The following is a 20,454-nucleotide window of genomic DNA, read 5'->3' as shown; positions in this document are numbered from 1 at the left end:
CAAAAGACATCTTGTGTTTTACTTGAAAATTTGGAGTGTGTTTAGATACTTAAATATGTTTATTTGGTAAAATCAGATAATTTTGAGTTTCATATTAGACTCATTAAAAATGCATACACATGTGTCTCAAGATGATTTTATAATAATAGGCATTCTTTTTCTCCCAGTGAGAAATGATTTTTTCCCTTTCAGGTATACCAATGAGTAATAAACCTCGCCATGACTTAAAAACATATATTTTCTGAGCTGTTTGACAGTATTTTTCTCAAGTATATTTTACAATGTCAGATAATGGTGACAAAGTAACATTCAAACAATATCAAACACCAAACATCAAACATGTCTGTCTGGAATATGATACCATATATCTGCTCCAATGCATGGTTATCATTGATAATAATAGAATTATGTGTTTCTAATGGTATGTGATATTGTTGTAACTCCATTGAGAAATTCTGGTATTATCATAAGCTGTAAATCATATAAAAGCCAAAAAGTAAAGAAAGAGAACAGATCAGTACAAAGGATTGAGAAATAAAAAAATGTGTGAAATTTATTTTTTTATTTTTAAATTTTTAATTAAAATATTGGGATGATATTGGTTAGTAAAATTATATAGGTTGCAAGTATACAATTTTATAATACATCATATACATATTGCATTGTATGTTCACAATCCAGAGTCTGTTCTTCTTCCATCACCCTTTACCCTTTTCTATCACCCCTGTCCCCCTTATCCTCTGGTAACCACTACACTGTTGTCTGTGTCTGAGTTTTTGCTTGTTTGCTTGTTGCTTTCAGTTTTATATCCCACATATGAGTGAAGTCATATGGTTCTCAATTTTGTCTGTCTGATGTATTTCGCTTAGCATGATAATCTCAAGATCCATTCATGTTTCGCAAATGACAATATTTCATCTTTTCTTTTGGCCAAGTAATACTCCACTGTATATATGTACTACATCTTCTTCATCCAATCATCTATAAAAGGATACTTTGGTTGTTTCCATGGCTTGGCCAGTATGAATAATGCTACAACGAACATAGGGGTACATATATCTTTACAGATAAATGTTTTCAGATTTTTTGGGTTAGATACCCAGAAGAGAGATTGCTGGGTCCTATGGTAATTCTATTATGAATTTCCTTAGGAACCTCCATACTGTTTTCCATAGTAGCTGTACCAATTTACATCCACAGGCTCTCCAACACTTATTGTCTTGTTGATAATGGCCATTCTAACAGGTGTGGGGTAGTATCTCACTGTGATTTTGATTTGCATTTCCATAATACCTAGTGCAGTTGAGCAACTTTTCATATATCTGTTGGCTGTTTGTATGTCTTCTTGGGAGAAGTGTCTGTTCAAGTCCTCTGACCAATTTTTAATTGGGTTGTTTGTTTTTTGTTGTTGATTTGTACGTGTTCTTTATATATTTTGGATATTAGCCTTTTATCGGAAATGCTGTTTGCAAATATCTTGTCCCATTCAGTTGGCTGCCCCTTTGTTTTGTTAATGGTTTCTTTTGTTGTGCAGAAGCTTTTTAGTTCCATATAGTACCATTCATTTATTTTTGCTTTTACTTCCCTTGCCTTCGAGGTCAAATTCATAAAATCTTCTCTGAACCCAAGGACCATAAGTTTAGTACCTATGCTTTCTTCTATGCAGTTTATTGTTTCACATCTTATGTTTAGGTCTGTGATCCATTTACAGTTAATTTAGGGATGTGGTAATAGACAGCAGTCTAGTTTTATTCTTTGCCCGTGGCTTTCCAATTTTCCCAGTAACAGTTATTAAAGAAGCTTTCTTTTCTCCATTGTATGCTGTTGGCTCCTTTATTGAAAATTATCTGTCCATATACATGTGAGTTTATTTCTGTGTTCTCAATTGTTTTTTCATTGGTCTGTGTGTCTGAAATTTATTTTTGTGATACAGACCAAAATAGAGTCTTCCTCTTTCTATCCTGGTCTCAGTGCTCTTACCCACTTCCTCTATAGCATAGAAGAGAGGAGTATACTAGCCGCAGTGTGCTCATTTAACATGTTAATGCCAATAGAGCATCACTAATGATATTAATAGATGGGAAATAATAACAGCAGGTTTCAATATCATAAGTTTAAGAACAGATCATTTGGTAATTCAGGAAATGGGTAAATAGATAGTGCAAAAGGATGAGGGGTAAATAATCATTATTACCAAATTAAATTACGGTTAGTAAAATTACATAGGTTTCAAGTGTACAATTCTGTAATACATCATCTATATATCACATTGTGTGTTCAGCACCCAGAGTCAGTTCTCTTTCCATCACGCTATATCGGATCCCCTTTACCCTCATTTACCAACCCCCTCCCCTTTATCCTCTGGTAACCACTAAACTATTTTCTATATTTACGAGTTTTCACTTCTTTGTTTGTCATGTTCCTTTGTTGCTTTCAGTTTACTAACCATTGTCACCCCAATAAACTTCAACAAAAAATAGTAAATTACTGCAGAGTAAATTTGCAACTTAAAATTAACACTAATAATCCATAATATAGAAATGCTCACAGGTTAATACATGCTGTGCTTATAAATACTAGTACCTAAAATCCCCTCATGGATTTGAAATCAGGAATCTTACAATTTATTTCTATCGTCACAGTTTTCAATAAGGGGTCTGTATTCATTTGTATATCCCTTTGCATTTCACTGGTACATTATTTTTCTTGTCCTTCTCTTGCAGACTCACATACATTCCCATTTCTCCCCAGCTGTCATAACTAGTTTAATCTCAAAATTGACTCTAAGTGGACCCATTAGTGTGTTTCACACTCATTCATATTATTCAGTATAGGCATATTCTATTTGTAAGGAGGGAGGTATCTTCGTAGAAATGGAAGATTTTATAAAGCATGGAAAACACTCCTCTATCATTTTCAATCTCCCCAAACAGATGCTATTCCCCCAGCCATACTTCCTCCCACCTTCTATTTGGACAACTATCAGTCATTTCTCCCATGTTGTAGTCAATATCTAAGACGCACTTTTATGTTAATGGGCTTCCAAGAAACTCCAATTACTTGCTGATCTTTACCTCTTTTTCTCTACCTCATCCCCCAAGGTTTTTGTGCTACTGAAATCTGCATTTGAACACGGAGTCTCTAATATCATTTGACTACAATCTGTACAAATAGGTTACTTATTTGCTCAATCGCATGGTGAGAGGAGGGGCCATAGCACAATATCACATATAACTAAAATACACCCAACACAGGATTGGGGGTGAGAGCGCTCCTTGGCCTAGTTGGTTTTAACATGGTGTTTGCAGGCTAACTGTCTGAGAATATCCGAATAATGTGTTGCACTAGTTTTCATTGCTGAGACTTTAAATCAGCGATCAGAGAATGAACAAATGATGTACTAGCAGGATATTCTAATGGCATATATTTTTAGAAAAAGATATTTTAAAGAAAAGAGTCCTCTAACTAATGGACACTGATTGTTGTATACTGGATGATTTAGTTATACCTGGCTAAGAATAGTTATCTTCACTTAAGTCCTCACTTAACATCATCAATAGGCTCCAAGAATTTAAATGAAATGATGCATAAAGAAACCAGTTTTACTGAAAGGTCTAATTGATATAAGCAAGAGTTAAGTTTCTACAGCATCTCATCAGTTATAATGAAACAACATTGAGGGAAACGACATTATTTGAGGAACTGCTGTATAACCAAAGAAACTCTATAAAGGAATGCATTATCATACCTACATAGATAATGCAGCATATTTGGTAAGAATATGAACTCAGGGTCAGACCATTTGTTTATGACAACTGACTTGTTCACTGGTCATCTTTGATATCTTGCAGAAGTTACATTATAGTTATTTTTTGTTTGTTGTTTGTTTGTTTGTTTCTGTAAACTGGAGGTATTAATGCTATCCACTTCACAGAATTATTTAAAAGTTGAATACTGTTAGATGCTTGAAAAAGCACCTTGTACATACTGTGCACATACAGTTTGCAATTACAGGAGAGTAGGTTTTGCCTCATCACTTATTTTAAATTATGTAATATAAAGGGAGGAAGCATTTGCTATCATCTGTGGCATGTCTATATCTGGCATATAGCCATGACTTGATACAACTTAAATTCCTGTTTTAATGCATATTCACAAGTGTATTTGCAAACACAATATATGGAGTTTTCATATCAGTACTTTTCAGTGAAATTTTTTACATGGAATAGAACAGAAGGGCTCGGAGATACAAATTCCCAGTCTGATTACTCTTCTACTTAACAAGTCTAGCTCATTTATTATAATCCCACATAGATGGAAACCACAGCTACACAAATGACAAAGAAGGATATTATGTACTGCTACTTGAAGCTTCTAAGCTAAATGGGCTACAATTCTGATTCATGAGAGAAATTTCAAGAGAACAGTCTCTGTAAATAAAAAATATGTCAAAAGCCTTTTCTATTTATGACATACCATTCAGAAGATAAACAGGCCATAGTGTATCAATTTTTGATGCTTGTAACATAGGTATTTGTTAGCCAAACTGACTTAATGCCCACTAGAGGCGATAGATTAATGATTCTGAAACATCATATCACCTGTATATTCATGGAAGAGGTAATGAAGGTAATGACTTTAATCTACTCCGTATAATACATCTCATGTACAAATAACCTCGAGCTTTTCATGCAATGGATTACACTCATATTTTCTTGATCTACTGACTGTTAGACAAACTACTTTGTTTTACTTTTCCTGGTTATTATTATCAATAGCTGATACCAAAAACATTTCCAAGTCATTATTCCTTATAATTATTCCTCTTTTTGCCACAATAAGTTTGACAATTACTTGTGAAATATTTATTAAATGAGGCCTGTGTATTAAATACATTAATGACATCTCTTCCTGGTTTTTATAATGAACTTTTAGCCAATTGAAGTTGCCATTGGTTGTGATTCATGCCAGTATCATATATACTATTAAGAATGGAGGGAACAAGTACCTTCGATTATCCAAAACAAGCTGTAAAATATGGGACACATCAACATTTCTAAATTACTGATATAATAAAATATGAAAACATTTGAATTATAAAATTGATAAAAATATTATTTGGTTCTTCAGGAACATAGTTAAAAAGATTATCTTAGAATTATGTTATTTTTGTGTTGTTTGTTTTGTTTTTCTCCAGATTTATTGAGATAAAATTGGCATATAACAATTGTACAATGAGTTGATTTGATACAGGTATATTGCAAAATGATTACCATCACAGCTTTCCCTAACACTTCGATCTTGTCACATAATTACCATTTCTTTTTTTGTGGTGAGGACATTTAAGATCTACTCTCTAGCAACTTGGGAGTATATAATACAGTATTGTTAACTATAGTCACCATGCTGTACATTAGATCCCCAGAACTCATTCATCTTATAACTGGAGTTCCTACCCTTTGACCAACATCTCCCCATTTTCCCCAAACCCCAGTCCCTAGTATCCACCATTCTACTGTCTATTTCTATGAATTTAGTTTTTTGTGTTTTTTTTTTAAATTCCATATATGAATGGCATATTATAATACTTGACTTTCTGTGTCTGACTTATCTCACTGAACATGATGCCCTCAAGTTCCATCCATGTTGTTACAAATGGCAGATTTCCTTCTTTCTCATGGTTAAATAATATGTGTGTGTTCATGTGTATGTGTATATGTGTGTGTGTGTGTGTGTGTGTGTGTGAGAGAGAGAGAGAGAGAGAGAGAGAGAGAGAGATCTTTTTTATCCATTCATCCATTGACAGACACTTAAGCCACTTAAGTTGCTTCCAAATCTTGGCTGTTGTGAAATGAACATGGGGGGTGCAGATCTCTTAAAGATCATGTTTGTATTTCTTTTGGACATATATCCAGACGTGGTATTGCTGGATTATATGTTGTTATTATTATTATTATTACTATTATTATTATTATTAATGTGGCAAGTAAAGTTAACTCAAGTCTGTTCTTGGAGATCTTGAAATTAAATTAAAGTTACATTATTCTGCACAAGAAAAAAATAGGTGAATGTTTGTGTGTGGTGTGAGAAAACAGACACATTATCAAACTTTTTTTTTTTTTTTTTTTTTCCACACAACCAAATAACACTAAGCATTTAGAGAACACTTAGACTTACAAACTCTAGACTAAAATTTATGGCGCAAAAAAAAAAAAAAAAAAAAAGAAAAGAAAACAATTCAGCCAATATGTAGTCACCAATCTCTTTTGGACTCAGTGTAAATTGTTAAGAAGTTCTGACATGTGATGACAATAAACTAATAAAACCTTGCTTTTGAGTCCTTTCAATTTCTCCTTTTCTCAAAAAGGGACTAAATTTAAAATAATTTATCCTACCCCCCCCACACACACTCTTTATGATGTGATTAAGTGAGTAAATATGCAGTATGTTCTTGAGAAAACCACCAATCTAGAGACCCTAACTTATAAAGAGCTAAGAGATGGTTGGTACAGGCTATTTATTAGACTAAGGCAATTATTGGCATGATATGATTGGCTCTGTCTAAAAGAGGTACATACAAGTCATGGTGGTTTTCCTTGGGGATTTTTTACCAACGAATACAAACTGCAACCATATTAGTTGAGAGAAAACAAGAGTAGTGAATCAGGTATGTCTTGATAAAAATATTTTTTGAACTGTGAGAAAAAGATAAGGTATTAGGAGACTACTTCTGGTCCTAAAAGAATTGTTTTTCAGAGCCTGTATATTATCCATACAATATGTCAATTTATTAAAAGTCAATTAGAGTGATTTTCTTGAACATCAAATCCCAGTACTACACATTAAACTACAAATTGCTCCATACTGTGTTCCATAGGGGCTGTACCAATTTACAATCCCTCTCCCGGGTACCTACCTAAACAATCTGAAGAGATTTAGCTGTAAAGATATATGTACTCCTATGTTCATTGCAGCATTATTCATGGTAGTCAAGACATGGAAACACTCAAAGTGTCCTACAATAGATGATTGGACAAAGAAGTTGTGGTACACATATACAATAGAATATTATTAGGCCATAAGAAAAGATGAAATACTGCCATTTGTGACAACATGGATGGACCTTGAGATTATATATCATGCTAAGCGAAAAAAGTCAGACAGAGAAAGTCAAGAACCATATGATTTCACTCATAAGTGGGATATAAAACTGAAAACAACACATGAACAAGACAATAAAACAAAAACTCATAGACACAGTCTAGTGGTTATCAGAGGGTATGTGGGGAGGGGGTGGTAAAAGACGGTAAAGGGGCCAAATATACAGTGATGGAAAAGTGACACTGGGTGCTGTACACACAAAGTGATAGATAGATGATGTATTATAGAATTATATACTCGAATCCTATGTAATTTAATTAACGAAAGTCACCCCTAAAAATTCAATAAAAAAATAAAATTCAGGTGGTAGTCATTACTTAAATTTTCTATTATGTATTATCTATTGCTTGCTATCTATTATTTGTTATCCATTACTTGTTTCTACTAGGCAAATCTTACAGAGATGACTATATTTAAACTATCTTGTATCATGATTAAAATAACTTAATACTAGTATCAGTTAAAATATGAACTTTATGAATTTATTTACTTATTTTATAAGTATAGATGATTGCAGTTATCAGCATACAATATCAATTCATTGAGTTTCTTCCAAGATATTATAATATTCAAACATGTCAACTAACCCCATAGATTCCACTATTAATATTTTACTCTACTTACTCTACCACAAATTTGTCCATCCACAAATGTATCATAAGTTCATATATGTTTCTTGCATTTCAGAGTACCTTGTGAATATAAATATGCTTCACTGTAAAAACATCAGCATGCATATCACTTATTAGAGTAAAATATCTGATTTTATAGTATTTTTTACCTCTTGAAGTGAAACACACATACACTGAAATTCTCAAATATTAAGTGTATATTTGCTGAGTGTTGACATGTGTATATATATTTGTAACTTAAACCCCTACTAAATTATATGATACTACCAAAACTGCAGAAAGTTCCCAGTCTCTGTTCAACCCCCACTCGCCAAGAGGTAACCAGTTAGCATACTTTCATAATACAATTTTCTTTAGAATCATACATTCAATTCTTGATATTTGTTAATAGAGTTTTTCTCTGACAACTTTTTGCCCCATCTCCCTATCTATGTATATTTATAAAAATGTGCAGGGCATAGTCTATAGGGTTTTTACATGCATGCGTGGATATTTATTTCTCATGCCTTAATTAATATTAACTTCAGAATATCCAGATGATGTTATTTTATTTTAGACCTCCAAAAATCAATTCTAAAAAAGAATTATAATTCATAGATGACAGTAAGAACTATTATTCTGTTACGGGCAAGACTTTACATGTATTACCTAATTTAGTTCTCACAGTAACCCTAGAAACTAAAAATTGTTTTCCCTACCCATTTTCTGGATGAGACAACTGAGGCTCAAAAAAGATGAAGTGACTTCCCATTGACACACAACTGTATTTTTCCAGGGCAAAGGCACATAAACATATTTTCTTCAATTTTGAATGACATTTAGGAGAGTGTGTGTAATAGAAAGTCATGATTGAAGCATTGCCATTTGAACCACTAATCAATATCTCAGTATTCTGTAATAATATGTACTCTAGTTGGGGTTTAAAAAGACCAAAGGGACATATATGTAAGGGAGATAATAATCCTTAGTGATGTGATATAAACTGATTTTAAAGCCATAGTTACATATCATGGAGGCAATAATTTTAATGAATGGGTTATATGTGGTAGGTCTGATCATAATGAATGGAATATATTAGGAATAAATTAGTCTTCAAAAGGGTAGTCAGTTCCTTCTAGAACTGAGTCAGGTATTATTATTATTCCTGTTTTAGAGATGAGAAAATTAAGTTACAGGAGTGCTCTGTAAGCTGGTCAAGGTTACATAAATATGTAGAGTTGAATTTGAAACTATGACTCTCTGGTTCCAGTGTCTGTGTTTTTAGCCAACACATCCTATATACATGATTATTTTCTTTAAAAACTAAAAACTAAAAAAAAAAAAAAAAAAGGATTTTCCCTTAACCCCCTATAAGAATGATAAATAGAACACTTGAAAACGCCATTTCCCCCCAGTGAGTCCTTAAAGTCTGAGTAAGTATATAACAATAGGGTCAGTTTCAGCAATGGACATCATTAAAGGGGTTTTAAGAGACTCATTTCCCTAATAATTAGGAATAAGTACCACACACTCTACCCATATGAGAATCTTTTCATAGGACTTTGTTCAAACCCAGGGTAAATATCTTAGAAAAGCTGAGTCTTCTGGTATTATCATTTGTTGCCCAGTTTTAATTAATTTTTGGCACTTAAGAAAAACAGCCACAGAAAAGACATGTCAGAATATATTTCTCTATTCATAGTATAAATCCAATTCATACCACCTCTCAGTGTTCATAGCAGGCAGAGTGGCATTTTGAATTTGGCTTTGATTTGAATGTGAACTCTGATCTTCTGTACAAAAATTAGTGACTGATGGTCACTTTATATTAATTAACTTATTTGCCTCTAACAGGTTTGCTTCCAACAATTCTCTGGTGCTAGACGTTAAAGGGAATTGAAATTCTCAAACTATTAAACTGATGATTGCCTTCTGATAACCCCTATTTTCAGATTGGAGGTTGAGATGTGATTAATGAAGATGACAGTCTATTGCTTCTTTTCTTTAATAGCTGGAACTAATGGCAATTTCATGTCCCTGCTACTTTGTCCAGTAAAATGTATTAGAAACAGAAAAACTTCAACAAGTCAGCTTTATAAGATATATTTTTGATGGGATCTGAAGCTACTTTTCAAAAACATAATTCATGTATGTGCTATACTTTGGTCTAACCTATTTAATGGTGGGAGAGCAAATAATTTCATGTAGACTTATAGTTTTGTTTCTCTTGTTCACTAATTGTGCTAGACAGTTTTAAATCCACTGAAAAGAGTACTACAGGTTATGTATTTTAAACTGTTCTTTCCATGATATGAATTTGTCCACTTAGATCTTCTTATAATTATTTAAACCAGTTCTCTGTCAGGACTACTTTTATTCCTCATCATTTCTTAATCCAGTAATTATCAAATTGTAATCAATTGCATTATCACAGTTTTTCTGATTGGCTTGTTGCCATCATAGCATATGATACTTTTGAAAAATATTTAGTGACATATTATTATTCAAGTCCATTTTTGTTGGAATGACAGTGACAACTTTGGAACCTATATCCAAATGAGGCCACAGACAATTTGAATGGACAAGATGTGGCATGGGGGCCACAGGGTAATTGTCTTGAAGCCTTCTATATGTTGCTGGCACACCATAATTTACTGGAGTTTATTTGAGTGCCTTGCATGTGCTAAAGATGATTTATGTGAATACCTCCCCATTTCCCTTCGTCTCTTCCAGTGCCTACTAAGTATTGCATACTCTGCTTTCACAGTACCCAATACAAATCATATGCTTAAGGGTTCACTGTGGCTTATTAGCCTCTCAAATTTGGGAGATATTTTGCTGAAGGTAGAAGTTAGTCTAAATTGAGATAAAAAACTATGATTAAATGTATATCATTAATTTTTCTTTTATAAAACAATTGCATTTTAACAAACACCACTAGAACATTTTCAGAAAGTACTGCCTGATGTAATTCTAGCCATAGAAAGAGAAAAAAGATTAGTTATAATGAATACCAACTTCTACTAATGTATTACTCCATGGTAAGAATTTATTTGTATTATACAATATACAATTATTCCTCACTATTTCCCTATCATAGAATATTACTTCTAAAAAAAGAAAAAAGCCCCTAATACAAATTTACAATATATTAGAGATACTTTTCAGTAAAGATTTAATTATGCTCTTACATGAAACATACAAACAAGATTTTGCTGTTAAGGCCAAAAAGATGTATCAAATTTCTATTTCAATGTTCTAGTTATTAAAGTTTTCCAAGTAACATGGTTCCTGTTTATCATTTCAGTTTGAGATTGCATCTAAAAAGCTTTTGCGTAAACTTTAAATTTGTATAACTCGGTCTATGAACTTAATAATGCTAGGTCTTATTATATTGACAGTGCAATTGCAAGCCTATTTCTTGTGGCATGAGTAATTTTTGTTAAATAATCAGGCTATTTCAGAAGTGTGTAACATTGACTTTTTCTTTTTTTTTAACAATGGCATACTGACACTTCATCACCATTGTTTCTTTAAGCTTACATATAACACACGGAAATGGATTGGGTGGTTGTTTTGTTTTGTGTTTTTTTTTTTTGTCTGTTTGTTTTTTTGTTTGTTTTTTGTGTGTATTTTTAGAGGAACTGAATTAGAGAAACATCTATAAATATCAGCATAGGGAAAGTAAGAGAAATGTGAAGCTCTTTGAGTAATCAAAGAATTGATCATCTATAAGAGTCCAGCTCCACTGTTGACTTTCAGAGCTTTGGATAGGTCAAGGAGGAAAGCAGGCTCCGCCATTAAGGTTGTGTTAAGTGCAGTCTGCAATTTTTAAGTGCACCGTGGAAAGTTTGTGAACTTAATTGTCCGATCTCATACATCTTGTTGACAGGTACAATTTCAAAGGTAGGACTGTGCCTCTGAATTCAGTAAGTACTGTCGTGCGGGGTGTCCGGTGGGGTCTCTGCTCCCGCTCCCCACAAGAGAATGCAAGATATGGTGAGGCCAAAAAGGAACACCCACAGAGCCATAAGTATGGGAGTCATATCACTATATTCTCTCTGGCGGCATTCACCTCTCTGCAATCCGCTCTTGTTAGCTCAGCCACCATCTTCTTGCTAGCCCCCTGTCATGTGGGGAGGCCTGCGGGGTCTCTGCTCCCACTCCCCACACAAGAACGCAGGATATGGTGAGGCCAAAAAGGAACACCCATGGAGCCATAGATGGGGGAGTCATACCGCTATATTCTCGCTGGTGGCTGGGTTGGAAAAACAGGAAACAGGAGCCACACAATTCTCAACCCTCATTGCTCCGCTTGCAGGCTCAGCCACCATCTTCTTGCTAGCCCCCATTTTTCTCCTCTCTGCTAGCATAGCCACAGGAGTTATATTAGTGGCCAATGGCTCACTGGTTACAGCTGACGGCCAACTAGCCACCGCTGATGGCCATGCAATCACAGTTGATGGCCATTTACTACCTGAGCCAGCACCTGTCTATGTGAGGCTGAGAGCCTGGAAACTGCTTTTTGGGGTTCTGTCCCCACACTCCCATTTTCCTACTAGCATAGCCACAGCAGTTATATTAGTGGCCAATGGCTCACTGGTTACAGCTGACATCCAACTAGCCACAGCCGATGGCCATCCAATCACAGTTGATGGCCATTTACTACCTGAGCCAGCACCTTTCTACATGAGGCCGAGAGCCTGGAAACTGCACTTTGGGGCTCTGTCCCCACAAGTACTTACACAAATTAAAAGTACTAGATCGAAAATGGTTTGTTTTAACATTTAATGGTATTTCCATTTAAGAAATATTTATTGAATGTTTACTATGCATAGGCTACTAAAAGGAAAAACAAAATGAACAACTTTAGCCAATGAATTTTCTTTACAGTAGGACTATCAACATAAAATTATAAATAAGTGAAATTTAAGGTAGAACAGGGGAAAGACAAGAAAAATAGTAAATAAAGATCTTTGGGATACACGGAAAGGAGAAAAAAAATATTTCAGAAATTATGCTTTTAGCTCAGGCCTTCCAGTCTAACATTAATTGGTTAAAATTATATATATTTTAAATCTACTACCAAATTTTGCATTTAGCACAGGAAGAACAGTAAGAAACATCAAGGGAATCTGGGTAGGTGTGAACAGCATCTGTATTTCTGCAAAGACTCCATATGCCATATGAGAAGCAAGTGAAGTAGACCCAGTTCTCACAGGAGCAAGACAGCCCAAAGGTGCAATAAGAAATTCAGTGAGCAGTTATGCATAATAAATGCTATATTGGTTTGGGTTAGAGTTCTACCAGGCCCAGTAGACAATCTTAGTAGTAGTTCCATATAGTGGGTAGGATAATGGCTCCCTAAAGATGGCCTAATTCATGGAGCTTGTGAATTTGTTACATTACAAGGCAAGAGGACATTGAGATTGCAGGTGCAATTAAGGCTGCTAATGATCAGCATTTGAGAAGGGGAGATTAGCCTGAGTTATCCAGCTGGGCCTAATTTAATCACGATTGTCCTTAAAAATACAAGAGGGAGTCCAAAGTGAGGGTTAAAGAGATGATATGTACACTCAGGATGGGAGCCATGAGTCAAAGAATACAGAAAATCTGGAAGCTGGGAAAGGCAAGGAAACAATTCTCACCTGAAGAAGTCTCTCGAAAGAAGTAAAGCCTGGCTGATACTATACTTAGGCCAGTGAGACACAGATGGGATTTCTGACCTACAGTACTGTAAGATAATAAACTGGCATTGTTTTGAGCCATTAAGTTTGTGGTAATTAGTTATACAAGCAATAGAAAATGAATACACTCTGCAAGTAATTTTATAGCTGAGCATGAGATTTTTCCATTATAAGCAGCCCTAGCATTACTAGGTGTGACTTCCTCACTTCCATAACAAGTTTTTATATACCCCCACTTAATATATTAATTTAACATTTGTTGTTGAAATAGTATATAATAAGCAAAAATATCTAAATCAGTATGCATTTCATTGTACAAGGTCGGGGAATTAAGTCACCCAGTCATATACAAAGCTTTGAAGGAGAGGGATTTATTTATTTGGTTGACAAGTGATGCTTGACATGCAGATTGATTTGCAGTTTGACTCCTGTCAATAACCTAATGAGGCTTTAGTGGCAGTAGGCCATAAAATGTGAAAAAAGATGTCTCGTTTATGTGGAATGTAGGGTTTTAGAAGATTGGAGATATCAGAAAAATATCTTCACTATTTTGTGGATACATCACTCATAAGTTCTAAAAGGCTGTAGGAGTGGGTTCAAGAGATTGTTCATGAGACCATCACAACTGTCAAAGAATTAGTGGTAGACTAAATAAGGAAAACCTCTTCCTGCACTTGTTGATTCATCATTGTTTATTGAGAAATTATTATTTGCCAGCCACTTAAGATAGTCCTAAATGCTTTAATGTTACAGTCTACTACATTTATACAGTTTTCACTCATCACCTACAAGTCCACATTACTCTATTTCTTTATGATCTGCAGCTCCAACTTTACTCCTTAATCTCCACAAAAAGAGAATACTGTGAGTAGAGCCCCATATTAGGCATTCTAAGATATGGCATTTTGGATTCCATTGGAATAGATGCTGATAACGGAAATTATTTGGAGCACTCTTGGGATCAGCACCGGGAAAGAAAAGGGAAGGAAAGAGCATTGGTCAAGGGAATTTGAATTGTAATACACTCCCAAAGAAAGCCTTCACTCATTCAGTGGGGATCTCTGGAGCTGGAATGGTCACCAGAGTTGTTTCACATTGAGGTAAAGCGGTCTGGCTTTGTAACCTCTATACCGATCAATTTTTAGAAGCAGGCTGTCTATGGAAGGAGGCATGACTTTGGGCAAGATGTATGTTTTTCAGCCAGTCTCTACAGAGGACAGGAAACTAAGGATCATCTTCTGGCAACACTCCCAGTTCCGGGGGAAATAATTCCCTCATTCATTATATGGGATCTGGTAGCACATTACACTATTCATCCCCAGGTTATAAAGCTGAAACAGTGTGGAATCAAAACATGGCATTATTTAAACAACTTACCTTTCTGGATCTTTAAAATAAGAAACCCAGATTTCACAATATCTGAATACCCCATTCTGCTCTCATATTCTTTGTTTTTTTAAATTTTATTATGCAAAATGTTTGCAAGATTGGAAACTCTACACCTACCCACCATGTTCAAACACTATTTTATTTTAATTCCACTTTATTAAAGTTGTCAAAAAAATTAAACTTGATTTTACTTTCCTCTGAATAAAATCACATTTCTGTAACTATAGTTTAAGCTGATAATCAACCAATAATTATTTAATAAAGCAAATTATTTAATGCAAATTTCCCACTAATGATTTTAAATATAGAATGCAGTACATTTTCAAACAAATTATGTAGGGTAAAACTTTTCATATTTCTCAAAAGTAAACTAACAGATTACATGAATACAATGTACCATATCTCCTTGTTTGCTCTAAATAAACATACTCTCTTGCAAAAGTGCTATATGCATGTTCCTCAAGCCCAGGAAATTAGAGTATCTCTTGCAGTTTCCTTTTCTTGCTCCCGTACTCATGCTTGACTGAAAGTGAATTTGCAGAGTTTTAATTATAAAACAGCTTCAATTCAACCAGTGGTAAGTAGTTATTTAATTTGTTGTCACCTTTAACTAACCTCACCTGTGACAGAGCAAACGTACAGCACTACTGAATCACAGTAGCTGTCATCTGGAGTAATGGTGCTTCTTTATTGTGCTAGAGATGATCTACACATAGGTAAATACATGATATTTCAATATTTGGTACAAGTAAGTTGAGGGTATTTCTACACTGAAGACTACCAGTTGGCCAGGAGACCAATAATGTTTGCATTCATTAATTTATTAATCCATTCAGTAAATATATATTGAATCCTTCACTTCATGGGAAGCTATCGCAATAACATAAGAAAACATTGGTGGCTTGGACTAGACAGGTGCTAGAAAATAAACATTATGGGTTAGATTTTGGGTGTCAGAAGAATAGAAACATTAAAAATGACAGCAAGAGTTTTGGCCTATGCAACTAAAAGGGTGTAACTGTCACTATTAAAACTGGGGAAAGTTGTGAAGTAGGTATGGGTGGGGAACATATCAGGAATTCAATTTTTACTTTCAGGTGTACAAAACAATGCAATAGTTAAACATGCTAATCCTATAAACCCAAAGTATAAATTAATGTTCTAGGGTATTTGAACTCAGAACATTTCTTAAGTGTGGATGTTTTTGACTGGACCAAATATCAAAAACCATTTGCCATGGACTAAATATGTTCATGGATGTTTTTGATAGAACTAAACACCAAGGACCTTTTGGTGTGGACCAAATATCTCCATGGATGTTTTGGACAGGGCCAAATGTCCACTAATTCATAATTTAAAATATAATATAAAAAAATCATTGTAAAACATTGGGGAAATCCAGCAATAGTGATCAGACATGTTATGTAAGCAAGTCTATTTTCTGTATCAGGTTTCTAGATTACCTACGGATAGCCTTATGTTGGTATAGTGTGTGTGTGTGTGTGTGTGTGTGTGTGTGTGTGTGTGTGTTACACAAGAGAAAAACTCTCCTGTGCCAACATGTGGTAGGCTCAGGCACAAGGAGATGTGACTGACTATAGAGAAGCTGGGGATGGAGGCTTCCTGCAAAGATTTTACAACCATTAAATAATATCTTCGAGATGACCACATAGAATATCCTCCTTTGATTCAAATGTTCTATGCATGCTGAAAATTCTTAGAAACATATGGCAAGCAGTGCTTCAACAGGTGAATGATTATTATCAATTTGTTGTACAGGTATGTATGAAGAGGCTCATCAAGTGTAAGAGTAAAGACTTCATAAAGTGGCAAATGACTGAACTAGAGCATTTCTTTATTTTGATCTGGCTGGAGAAAGGAGGTTGTTTTGCTATGACACCAAGAACCAAGTATAGAATCTGTCAGTTTGGTAGTTAAATTTCATAAACTAGCCTAATAATTTGATTTTTATGCAAGTTCTTTGTTCTTTATGTTTTCCTGAATCAGTCAGTCACCTCATCACTTACAGAGAAATTTGATCATGCAGATATTCATAATAGTAATATCCATGCTTGAATGTATGGACATGATTTTTTTCTCATTCAGGCTATAATGGACATTAATGAATGAAGAAGTTAGTAGTCAGGACACTTTCCATTTCAAAAATTAAATATTAAAATTGAAGTGAGATATTAATATTTAATTTCCTTAAACAAACTGACTCTGTTTTAACAGATACAAAAAACTCTATACATTTATTTGATATTAACTATTAATATAACATTAACAGCATACAATGTCACATAAAAATTAAACAGGAAAAACATAATTTTTCTTAATGCCAAGATACAGGAGCTTTAAACAAGGGTTATTAGATCCCTGCCCACTTAACTCTCAGAATTGAATTTATGAACCATATAACTTATTAATATAATTTAAAAGTATATTTAGGAATTTCAGAATGTAAGGTCATCAGGGAATCAAATGGTTGTATTATACCTTATTCTCATCACCCCTTCTATTTTCAATGACTCAAAATTCATCTTCAAATAAGTTGGTGTCATGCTATATTTAATTACAAACCTGGTTATTGTACTTCCCTGCTAAAATTTCTTCTGCAACTCCATACTAAGGAGTAACCTCTTAAATATGGCCAAAGATTGTTCTCATTATGACCCCACTCTATGCTTTGCAATATAACTCCTCAAACAACTGAGCTGCAAATACTTCACATATATAATCACACCTCTATTTGTCCTTGGAACTCAGAGAAACCAATGTTCAGAATGGGTTATTAGTGTTTTTTTTCTACAGACTCCTATAAATGGCTCAGACTTGCAGAGACCTTATGTCAAACACTCTCTAAGGGCTTTAGATACATAAAAAGTCATTCAATTTTAACAACAGCCCCACATGGTAGGTAGTATTGCTCCATTGATAAACAAAGAACAGAGGCACAGTTCTTTATTTTTGTAAGTGGTAACATGGTTGAATTCAGAGAGCCTGGGGTCAGAATCTCTGCATGTAACCACTACAGAGGACCTCATGTACACTGTGATCATTCTATTAATCCTATTGCATTACAATTATTTGTTCATTGTCTTTCTCTGTCAGTTTCTTGAAGACAATGGTCCAATTTGCTCATCTTTGTAAAATAAGTTAATTCCTAGTAGTATACTAACAGGATGCCTCCTCAGTATCCTAGTAGTTACTTCCCAACTAGTGAAATATAATAGATTGTTGGAATGAATTACATTTTAAACAACTGCTAATTATCTCGTCCTTTGTGCAATTCCTGACACATATACTCCATTTTTTGAGGCTTAAAGGAAGGGATTAAAGGTAAAAAGAAAGAAGGAAGATGAAAGACTAATTCTAGTATACTGGGGAAATATAATTAAAAGTGTAATCTCCCAATCCAGAAAGCCTCTCCACCAAGATAGTAGAGAAAGAAACACATTTATTATTGAATAAGCATTAAACCAGAATGTGATGCCCATCATTGGCAATCCACTAAGAAATTATAAAGACAGAAATCTCACCTTTTTATTTAGCCAAGGTGCTACAGTCCATACATACACGTTTCAGGACAAACAACTACCGTGTTTTCCCTGAAAATAAGATATAGCCAGACATTCAGCTCTAATGCGTCTTTTGGAGCAAAAATTAATATAGACCCGGTATTATATTATATTATTATTATATTACATAAGACCCGGTCTTTACTATATTATAGTAAAATAAGAATGAGTCTAATATTAATTTTTGCTCCAAAAGACAAATTAGAGCTGATGGTCTGGCTAGGTCTTATTTTCGGGGAAAACACAGTAGTTCTTGAGTTAGAAAACTTGATGGCACCTTTTGTCACACATAGTATATCCTACCTTCACTTGGTAATTGGATTATGTTAGCTAATTGTTTTTATTCAGAGGAGACATACACTTCTCATATCTTTATGACAGGAAATAGTTTTGTACTTTGGAGCAAGGCACCCAAAGTTAGTCTCCTACCATCCCACAGAAATTGGGACACAGGGGCAATATCTTCCTTGATGTTTACATTTCTCAGAGATGGCATCAAGGTTCTTAAGGAAGACATTCTAGGTCAGAAAGCTGACAAAATGCCCATCTGGTGTTCAGTGGTATTAATGTATATTTCAAAGAGAGGAGAAAGCACTTAACATAACTCTAAGTAAATGTTGAAAGAAGAAGGAGGGGAGGGAAATCTTCTGGCTTATTTCAATGGGGAAAATTAAGCCTCTCATTTTTATTTTAATTTGTATTTAGTCACAAGTAGAGTTACTATAAAACAGATCAAAGGAAATTGTCATATATTAGGAAGAACACTGAAATAGAGCCAGATTTGTTATTTAAAAGTTTTGTTGTTGTTGTTGTTATTATTTTTGATGAAGCATTTAATCTCTGTGGGATTCTAGTTTTCATCTGTAAAGTGAGTGAGTTGTACTGAATATTATCTATGGTCACTTTTGGATATATTGCTTTACTTCAAAATAAAGAAAAAAAATTGAGGGTTTGGTGAGGATGACAGGTGTTATTATTTACATGTATACTTGTTTGGACTTTAATTACTCTGATCTCTCTAACACACAGTCAATGACTATCATTGAACACCTATAGACTGCTAAATCACAAGAGAATTAGAATCACTTGGTCTCTATTATATGCCTAACACATATGTTTAAAACGTTTTGTGAACCTGAGTAATTGTGCATTGATACAGACAACAGCTCAGTGATTACCAGAGGGTAAGGGGTGGTAGAAGAGGGAAAAGAAGGTCAAATATATGATGATGGGAAAGAGAACTGACTTTGGGTGGTGAGCACACAATGTGATATATAGATGGTTATAGAAATATACACTTGAAGCCTATGTAATTTTACTAACAAATGTCACTCCAATAAATTTAATTTTAAAAATTAAATGATAAAAAAAAAAAGAAAAGAAAACTCATTTTCATATTATGGAATACTTTAACAATGAATAGCAATAGACAACAAAGGAAATTTTGTCTTACTACTATTTCTTGTTTGTCTGTTTATCTGTAGAGATTAAAATTAGAATTGTGGCCGTGTATTGACTGACATTCTCAGAGTCATGAAAATTTACAAATATTATTTCCCTGGACTATGGACCTGTTTAAGGTGTTATGGTACTTTTTTCCTTCTGTTCCTCAATAAAGAAAATTCCACAGGAACAATGGATGCTAAAAACAATAAAATAGTGTATTTATTTATTTACTTATTTATTTATTTATCTGAGAACAGTTTTCTTATACAGTTTACTTTGTAAATATAACCCTGATAGCCAATATAAGTGAAAAACCTTTAAGGTTTCTGCTAAATAAATGTCTTTAGAAAAAAGGAAACAACACTATTGTTTATAAGATAAATCTCTGTGGAAAAAAAAAAAATAATTGATTGCTTGTACCCCCTACCGTTTAAAAGGCTTTTCTTCTGAGCCAAATTCCCAAATTTGTAGGAAAAATCCTAAAGTACTGTACACAAAACTATGTAAATAGTAAATCTATAGACTCCCCGGGAGCAAGTGCATTGTGCGAGTTTTGTGTCAGTGTGAGTTTTATTGCTA

This window comes from Rhinolophus sinicus, linkage group LG03 (genome assembly GCF_036562045.2).
Source record: "Rhinolophus sinicus isolate RSC01 linkage group LG03, ASM3656204v1, whole genome shotgun sequence".
NCBI lineage: Eukaryota > Metazoa > Chordata > Mammalia > Chiroptera > Rhinolophidae > Rhinolophus > Rhinolophus sinicus.
Note: the sequence above shows the minus strand (reverse complement) of the source record.